The following is a 9322-nucleotide window of genomic DNA, read 5'->3' as shown; positions in this document are numbered from 1 at the left end:
GGGAAAGAGATTGAACTCAACTTTGAATCCAGCAGGGGCAGCTGGGGATTTATAGCCTACAGGCAGGGTGAGGGATAGGATGGAAAATTACTAAGAGGAATTGGTTAGGTGTCAAGGGTGGGTGGAACTTGATAGGGTATCAAGGGAGATTGTTGATCAACTGGCTTAGCAGAATTCCTGCTAAAACCACCAGGCCTTTTGCTTAACAATAGATTGTCAAACTGTGAACATTCTCCCCTCCCCTGACACTAGGATCATGCACTGCTGATGTGTTATAAACACTGAGACAAAATTCAGTATTTCACTATGTTTCCAAAGAAAGGAGCCTGGTGCATGCAGTGGTTTGCCCATTCAGCAACAGGTAGGTCAGTTCAAGATCATCTCATCTCATGGTGTTAGCATTTCCTTGAGGCCACAAAGGACAGAGATTCTTCTTTTTTAACCCCTTTGATAACTTTCCCCATTATCTTTCTCTTCATCTTATTCTGGTGGACAAAGAGCACCTGGAAACCCTCTTCTGAGTCCCCAGGGAATCCCTGTAGGCTCTCTTGGGAAAAGAGACTTCTAACTATAGGGAAAATGTGGGCAAAAGATCAGGTTCAGGTCGTTTTTTTTTTTCTTCTTGGAACAGGGAATGAGAAGGCTTCAACAGAGAATGCAGAGTAAAGGAGAGTCATCTCCTTAGGATCTGGGTCATCTTACTTCAGTGCTGTCTCACTCTCTTCCATCCCAGGCTACCTTTGGTAGCCCCAAAGGACTCTGTGACCCTTTCTTTTTCTGTATTGCCCAACATTTTTTCTTTCCCTTATTTAAAACTTCACTGTTGCTTCATTGCTTTTAAAAAACGGAAGCCAGTGATTTTCTTTTTTATGAGGCAGAGGGAGATGTAGAAGGAAAAGATTTGGAGCTCCAAGATTTGGAGCCTGGAAACTAGGAACCTTCTTCCACCAATTCTTTCCTTGAAGATATGGATATGGGCAATGGTAAAAGTAAGAGAAGTCTCTTCCATATGACCTCGCCAAAGATCTTGGACAACTCGTCAATTGCCTTTGGCTCTAGCTTCCTTATATAAAAAACGAGGGTAGAAATCATTCTTCTCTGCCCACATTAAAGAAATGGATGGGAAAGTGTCGTGTGGAGTATAAATTGCAAATCACAAGTTGATTGTTATTATTATTAATGTTGTTGTTACTTTTGCTGCCATGAGCAGTGTTATAAGGAGAAAGCACACATTTTAACAAGTTTTTTTCTTCAAATGAGTAGGACAAAGACATGGTAAAAATATAGAGCATAAAAGTTATATAGTGGGCTTCCCTGGTGGCACAGTGGTTGAGAGTCCGCCTGCCGATGCAGGGGACACGGGTTCGTGCCCCGGTCCGGAAGGATCCCGCATGTCGCGGAGCGGCTGGGCCCGTGAGCCATGGCCACTGGGCCTGCGCGTCCGGAGCCTGTGCTCCGCAATGGGAGAGGCCACGGCAGTGAGAGGCCCGCGTACCCCAAAAAAAAAAAAAAAAAAGTTACCTAGTGAAAACTGTCTCTTTCCTACCATTAGTCCATTCTCAGAATAGTACCTACTTTGAATCATTTTCTTATGTTTTCTTCCAAAAATATTCTCAACATATATAAGCATATGCATATATGTATGGTATATATTTATATATGTAAATTTGTATGTAGATATTTATTTTTCAACAAATGGTAACCAACTTCTCCATCTTTCTTTCTGCTAACTGTATAGTTTAGTGACTGCTCCATATCATCCCGTTAGACTTTTGTCATTCTCTATCACATCTACGTAGTGTTCTAGAGCCCATCATCACATACTAACTATAATTTATTTACCCTTTCTTCTAATGATGGACATTTAGTTTATTTCCAGTGACTGGCTATTTCAAGTTATGCTGCAATGACTGTACTGTGCATTTGTGCATTTGTGCAAGTGGATCTATATCATAAGTCTTAGAAGCATGATGTCTGGGTCCAAGTGTACAGGCACTTTACATTTTAGTAGAAATTCCCAAATTGCCCGCTGGAGAAATGTCCACAATTTACATTTGCACTAATAGAGTTTTTCTACACACCGCCATCAATACTGGAAGACGATCTCTACTAATTTGGACTTACAATGCTATCACATTGTTAGTTTAGGTTTGTATTGCTGTAATTTTGAGTGAGCTTGAACATCTATCTCTTCATATGCTTAAAAGCCATTTACCTGTGGACAGCTTGCTTATGCTCTTTTTCCATTTGAAAAAGTACATTTTAAGAGGGGCTGGCCCAGACTGGGTTGGCTCAGCAGGGTTACTTTCCTCAACACTTATCTGGGGCTCCCTTTCAGGACTCCCTCTGCCCTGCCCCTGGCCCATCTCTCTGTTTTTGGTGTCTGGATGCGGCTCTGGCAGTCACAGAAGCCCTAGGCCATGTATCTGCACCAGTGCACCCATTCATTTGCCCCGATAAGTGAAAGCTGACTGCACAGTTCTGTATTTATTTATGGCTTTCCTACTAGCTACAAGAAGTATTTTATTCCTCTTCGCCCAATCCCTGGGAGCTGGTGTGAAGCAAGTATCTTCTCAATTTTATAGTACAGCAAATGGAGATGTGAAGACATATAATTGGCTATCTGAGCACTTAGTGAGACAACTGCCGTGTCTATGAGTATAAGATGCTGGCTGTGTGACTGGGTGGAGCATTGTGCCAGGAGCTTGGAGATATGGGTGTTCTGCTTCCAGCTCCAGCATGGATTTGCTGAGAGAGACTGGGCAGGAGTCATTGCATGTCTCAGGGTCAATTTTGTCATCTGAAGGCCTTCAGGTCACAGTGAAGTTCTGAACCTGCAGAAGGAGAGGGGGAAGGAAAGAAGATTGGGTAGGAAGAGCCTTAGCTAGTAGAGTAGATCTGAGAAAGTTTCAGCTGTGCAGATAGAGAGCTCCAGAGCAGAGATTACCCGTTAGAATAGCAGCTTGGACAGAGACTATTGGGCCCTATTACCCCTGTTGTATCCAGTTATTGGCTGGGACCTACCCAGGCAGACTTTGGCCTTGGGTTGAACACTGGGGTGCATCCTAAGGCTGTGCAGCTGGAGGCTTTCAGCTACCTGGACTCCTCATGGCTGACTATCCCTTGAAAGGAACTCTGGGTGGTACACCTCCATGGCTACCACAGTCAGTTTGTTTGGGTAGTTTTAGTCAGAATTCAGGGGTTATTCTGGACCCCTCCAAAAGCTCTGTAAGTCTGGAGACATAATTACTCCAGGATGAAGCAATATAATACTCCTCTGTTTCCAATATGTCTTCATTTATAAAATTATTAAAACGGTTTGCTGCAGGTAATCTGCTCTTCCTTATTGTGGCATACTTAAAAATACGCTTTTTCTATTGTATATATAATTTGTATGATTTGGTACTCATCTGGACACAAGAAAGCGGCCAAGTACCAAAACAATGAGAAAAGCTCATATTCCTAGGTGTTATAGGAAGAGGGGCACAATAAGCCCAGATATCACAAGAGGAATTAGGCACATGTAATTTTCAGTGACAACCCTTCTTCTATGAGTTTTCCTAGGACCCCAAAGCTCCATGTAGCAGATACTTTTGGTGCCCTATATATTATGCCCACTTCTGATATCAGCCACAGCTGTATAGGACAGTTCTGTGGAAGCTCAGATTCACCTGGCAGTGTCTTACCTGAAGTGCAGAGGTATAGAGTTCCTTTATGTGTTCTGCCCTCAGGACCTTTCTGGGCTGCCAGAGTCTGCTTGACTCCTGCAAAGCCACCCTGGAAATGCCAAGGAGTTGATGTGCCTGAGGTCAGTCTCAACCAACAGTGGATGGAAGCCTGTAGATGAATGCCCAGCCCTTTGTCCTTTAGGTGGGCAGTTCTGTGAGGCATCCTGCATTAATTTCTATTTAACCCTAAGTTCCTTGGGTTGGGAGATGTTTGGTAAATGTTTGCAGAGTAAATAGATGTTTTTCCCCATCTCCCTGCTCCCTGGCCACATGGTATCTACCTCTATCTGTCATAAGCATCTGGTTAATGGACAAGTACTTCTGGACTCAGTGTCTCTCACTGCCCTCTGCAACCAATTTCCAACTAAAGTCCTGACTCTGACATGGAAATTCTGACTTAGACTTAGGATTAGGCTCTCTTAGTGAATCATCCTCATCTCCTCTCAAGGAATAGGATTGCAGGGGGATCAAATGAGATGGTGTATATAAAGCATCTGGCAGAGGGCCTGGCTCATACAAGTGCACAGTACATAGTATTATTATTATTAAGCATAGTATTCTTTATTATATGCAATTGTATATTGTATACATGTATGTATGTATACATATATATAAAGATGGTTTTATATATATGTATAAAACAATGTTTTTACTCCTTATACTCTTTTTACTTCAAAAAATCATTTAAGGTATGTGACATTGAAAGTCATGTATATAAAAAGAATTATTGAAATAAAAACAAAATATCAAGAGTAACATTTTGGAGACTAGGAGATTGTGATATCATAATTCTAGGCTAAGGATAGTTGTGGTACGTAAACATCAAATTTAGCTCTGAGCCAAAAAAAAGAAAGAAAAAAAATCAAGAAACACCTCCATTATATCTTTCTCTCATATTTCAGGGAACAAAAGGAAAAAGAAAGCCACCTTGGTGTCCTGAGTAATGAGTCATAGTAGGGGACCTGATCACTTCTCTCAATATTTGCTGAAGAGAATGGAGTGAGAGCAAGGGAGAAAGAGATTGCAGAGGGAATGTTTGCTTCTCTGTTTTATGCTTTTTGGAAAGGAGAAGTTAAGATGGAATAAGAGAGATAACCCCTTTTTGCATTGGGTCAGAGTATAACTGTTCCCTTTACAGTGGTCAGAGCTCTTAGAAGGCCAAAGATACTTCCCTGGGCAATAGAGTTATGAGACTGATAAAAATGATGTATGCATGAGCAGATAATGCCTTGTTGGGTAAGGCCTCAGAGCTAATGCAGGTTTCTGTGTCTAATTGGCTAAATTACTGTCCTTGGTCACTAATATCAATACTTAGTTCAGGCATCCATCTTCCCAGTGCGTTTTCCTATAAATTATTGCTTAGGTTTGAAGTTGTGTCTGGTACAATCAAATTGAGCAGTTTGTTTCACCGAGGATTTCAGAATATTTACATCTCCCCACCCAATAAATATCACTTAAAGCACTCCTTGGGGCCCTTTCTCACTGCTGTGGACTGACTTGTGTCCCTCCAAATTCATATGTTGAAGCCCTAACGCCCCCAATGTGACTATTTTTGGAGACAGGGCCAAAAGGAGGTAATTAACATTAAATGAGGTCATAAGGGTGAGTCCCTAATCTGATAGAATTAGTGACCTTACAGAAACAGACACCAGAGTGTGTGTTCTCTCTCACATGCTCTCCCTTCCTCTCAGTCAGAAGGCGGCTGTCTGCAAGCCAGGAAGACAGCTCTCACCAAATGAGCTGGCACCTTGATCTTGGACTTCCCAGCTTCTAGGACCATGTGAAATAAATTTCTGTTGTTCAGGACATCCAGTTTGTGGTATTTTGTTAAGGTAGCCTGAGTAGACTAATACCCTCACCCACCCCAGGGACTGGGAGAATAACACCATCACTGCCACCAACTCTAGGATCACCTGTGAGATCTCAGGCTTACATGTTCTGCTTCTATGGTGATCATTTTGGCCAGCTTCATCCATTTGGAGCCACAGCTCTTCTCTGTGATGTGAGGGCGTCTACTAGAAAAGGATCAGCTTATTGCCAGCACAAGGGAGTGAGTGGATGAAGTCAGGCCTGTGGAGGCAGGCCCCTCTCCTTCATGGGCATCATTAGGTCTGCTCAGAGGGGAGACGGCTGGGCCCTTGATGCTGCTCACACAGTCTCCTTCATGTATTGTGGCTTCTGAGATATCAGTTTAGAGTCTACTATTAGTTTCTCATAATTTTCTGTAGGAGTTCCTAAATACAGCAGGAAAATTTTAATATACCATGTTCCCTCAATCAAGTGTGTGTGTGTGTGTGTGTGTGTGTGTGTGTGTGTGTGTGTAGTGTAGGATTTACACTCATTAGCTACCTTGGCATATCTCAAGACCCCCTTGGGGATATATGCCTCAGTTTGAGAAATATGGTTTTATGTAATTGTCAGAAAAGGGGTTGCTTTCTTGTTGGCTTGGTGGAATAAGGTGACATTAACCTTATATGTATCATAGTTGGCATAAACGCCTAAAGTGTACCAGGCATTATGCTATTTCATTAATATGGCCACCTGTAGAGATAGAATGAACTCTTACCCCACATTTGGTTCAGATGTCAAGACTGATGATACCATACACACCGAGAGGGATGAAAAGATTTATTTATGTAAGAAGAATTCTGGGGTAAGCAAAGGTAGGCATCCCAAGCTGATCTGAAAATGGCTTGATAAGTCAAGGAAAGGAGGCTGGTTTGAGGTTTTTATTGTGGTTGGGGTGTGGGGACAGACTGAGGGGTGACAAAGGAGGGAGCACGTGGGCTTTCTATCAGCTTGCCCAGATGTGAAGAGGAAGGGGAAAAGGGAGGGGTGAGCTTAAAAGCTGTCAACAGTAAAACCTCAAAAAAACGGAGCCTGACTCTTTGAGTTAGACCTCTGTTATCTCACTGGACTTCATCACAGCACTCTAAGGAGGGCTCCATGGTGATTTCCATTTTACAGATGAGTAATCGAGGGTCAGAAATGTTAAGTGATTTGCCTAAGATCACAAATCTGGTAGACAGTGCCTGAATTCAAACGCAGTTCACTCAGATCTAGATCTATACTCTTAGTACTACATACCCATTCGTCACAGCTACTACATACCCATTCATCACAGCTCCAGACATAACTTGCTTCTCATTTCATGCTCTTTTGCATAAGTATGTGTGTGTGTTTCCCCCCATTCAACAGTGAGCTCCAAGAGGGCAGGGGCCATGTCTGTTCCATCTTTGCGACTCTCCCAGCCCCATAGCAGTAGCTCAGTGGAATGTATTAATTGAGTTGAGTTCAAATTATGACATCAACCCTGAAGAAAAAGAGAAACATCCAACTAAAAGAAATCATCATAGTATCAATGAACCACCTTTTAATGAGCACTAACCATGTGCCAGGCATGTACCAGGGGCTTCACACAGTACTTCTAACAACCATGAAAAATTAGTGGATTGATGCCGACTTAGAGAATAAAGTTTAACAGGGATAAATGTAAAAATTTGCCTTTTAGTTTATACATCAGTTGCATAAGTAAAGCTTGGGATGGACAAGCTGAAGAGCAGTTCCTGTTAAAAAGAACTTTAAAACGTTATTGACTTAACTGCTCACTAAGTCAAACTAGCCATGCAATGTGGCTGGCTCTTTAGAAATAAATGTACTGTCAAGCTAAATTAATGGAAATTCAGTGTTTGCAGCAAGTGGTATAATAGTCCATTGAATTCTATACTGGTTCTTTGGAATATTATATGCAGTTTTGGGCTCTGAGTTTTAAAAGGGATGTTGATAACCTGGACTGTTTTCAGAGAGGAACTCAGAGAGTGAAGGCCCAGGGATCCATGTGACCTGAGGGCTGGCTAAAGAAACTGGGACTGCATTTGGCCCAAACAAGACTAGATTCAGTGGGATGTGGGCATGGCCTGCTAACATTTGGAAAGTTATAACTGAAGCTCCACCAGGGCTAGCCTTTATCCAGTTCACTAATATGTATCCCTAGCACTCAAAAGATACCTTGAACATCAATGTAAATTTGATGCTAAATGAATGAAGGACTGAATCACTTAATGGGTATTCTGGCTGATTCCGTTGGTTACACGAAACAGAGGCTCTCGCATTGCACTTACATTGTTCAAGGTAAGTGGGCTTTACTGTAAAGATGCAGGACAGTATACTGCCCAATAGAACTTCAGTCGATGATGGAAATGTTCTTCATCTGCACTTTGAATGTGGTAGCCATTCAGCCACGTATGACTCTTGAGCACTTGAACTGTGACTGGGGCAACTCTAAATTTTTACTTTTAATTAATTTGAATTTAAATCTAAATAGCTAATGGCTACTATATGAACAGAGCCGATATAGATTTCAAGGACAGGATCTGCAGGATTTTGGGTGTCTCTAAGTGATGGCTCCTCTAAGAGATGGCATTCTCTGCCTTGCCTCTCTTCATCTCTAGTTCTCTCTGTGCTTGTGTTCCATTCTCTTCTCTCAACTGAGAGTTTAGATTCCTCATAACTTGAGCTTGCCCTTGACAACCTTAAATGTTCCTCTTCACATCGTAAATGTTCTTTGTGCACTATCCACCATCAACTGGCATTGTCTTCTGTGTGTCTTATTTCCAATTCCTGAAACAAAGGGAAAGAATGTGACTGGTCCACCTCATCTTTATAGAGCCTCTGGATTGGCTACCTTTGGGTCAGGTGTTCCAGCCTTGCTGAATCAGTCAGCATAGGAGCAGGGCCCTGTTGTATGAATATAGCCCCATAGGCAGTAGGACTGAGGGTGAGCAGATCCCCTTAGAAAGGTGTTGGGGGGTGGTCTGTGGACAGAGCAAGCAGTAGCAGCATTGTTAGTAGGACAGAGCTTTTACAAGTCTTTAGAGGACAGTGGAGTTTACAAGGAAGTAGATTGTAACTCATTCATTCATTCATTTAACCACTATTTTATTGAACATCCACTATGGGCCAGGCTGAGTGTTAGACCCTGGAGATACCATGATAAGTGGGACAGATGTGACCCCTTTATTACTGTCTTAGGACGCTCAGGGAAATAGAACCAATAGGATAGATAGATAGATAGATAGATAAATAGATGAGCAGAAGAGGAGACTTATTATAGGAATTGACTCATGGTTATAGAGGCTAAGAAGACCCACAATCTGCCCTCTGTAAAAGTGGAGAACCAGGAAATCTGGTGGTGTAATTCAGTCTGAGTCTGAAGGCCTGAGAATTAGGAGCCTGATGGTGTAATTCACGGTGTGAATCCGAAAGCCAGCAAACCAGGAGCCAGATGTCACAGGGCAGGAGAAGATCCGTGTCCTAGCTCAAGCACAGAGTGAATTTGCCCTTGCTCTGCTTTTTTCTTCTATTGGGGCCCTCAGTGGATTGGATTACGTCCACCCACATTGGGTAGGACTGTTTGCTTTACTCAGTTCACCAATTCAGATACTAATCTCTTTCCAGAAGACCCTTAGGGACACACCCAGAAATAATGTTGTACCAGCTATGTGGGCATCCCTCCCTCCCCCTCCTTCCTCCCTCCCTCTCTTCCTCCCTCCCTCCCTTCCTCCCTCCCTCCCTTCCTCCCTCCCTCCCTCCCT

This window comes from Lipotes vexillifer, unplaced genomic scaffold (assembly GCF_000442215.2).
Source record: "Lipotes vexillifer unplaced genomic scaffold, Lipotes_vexillifer_v1.1 scaffold443, whole genome shotgun sequence".
Classification (NCBI taxonomy): Eukaryota; Metazoa; Chordata; class Mammalia; order Artiodactyla; family Lipotidae; genus Lipotes; species Lipotes vexillifer.
This window is presented reverse-complemented; position numbering follows the sequence as displayed.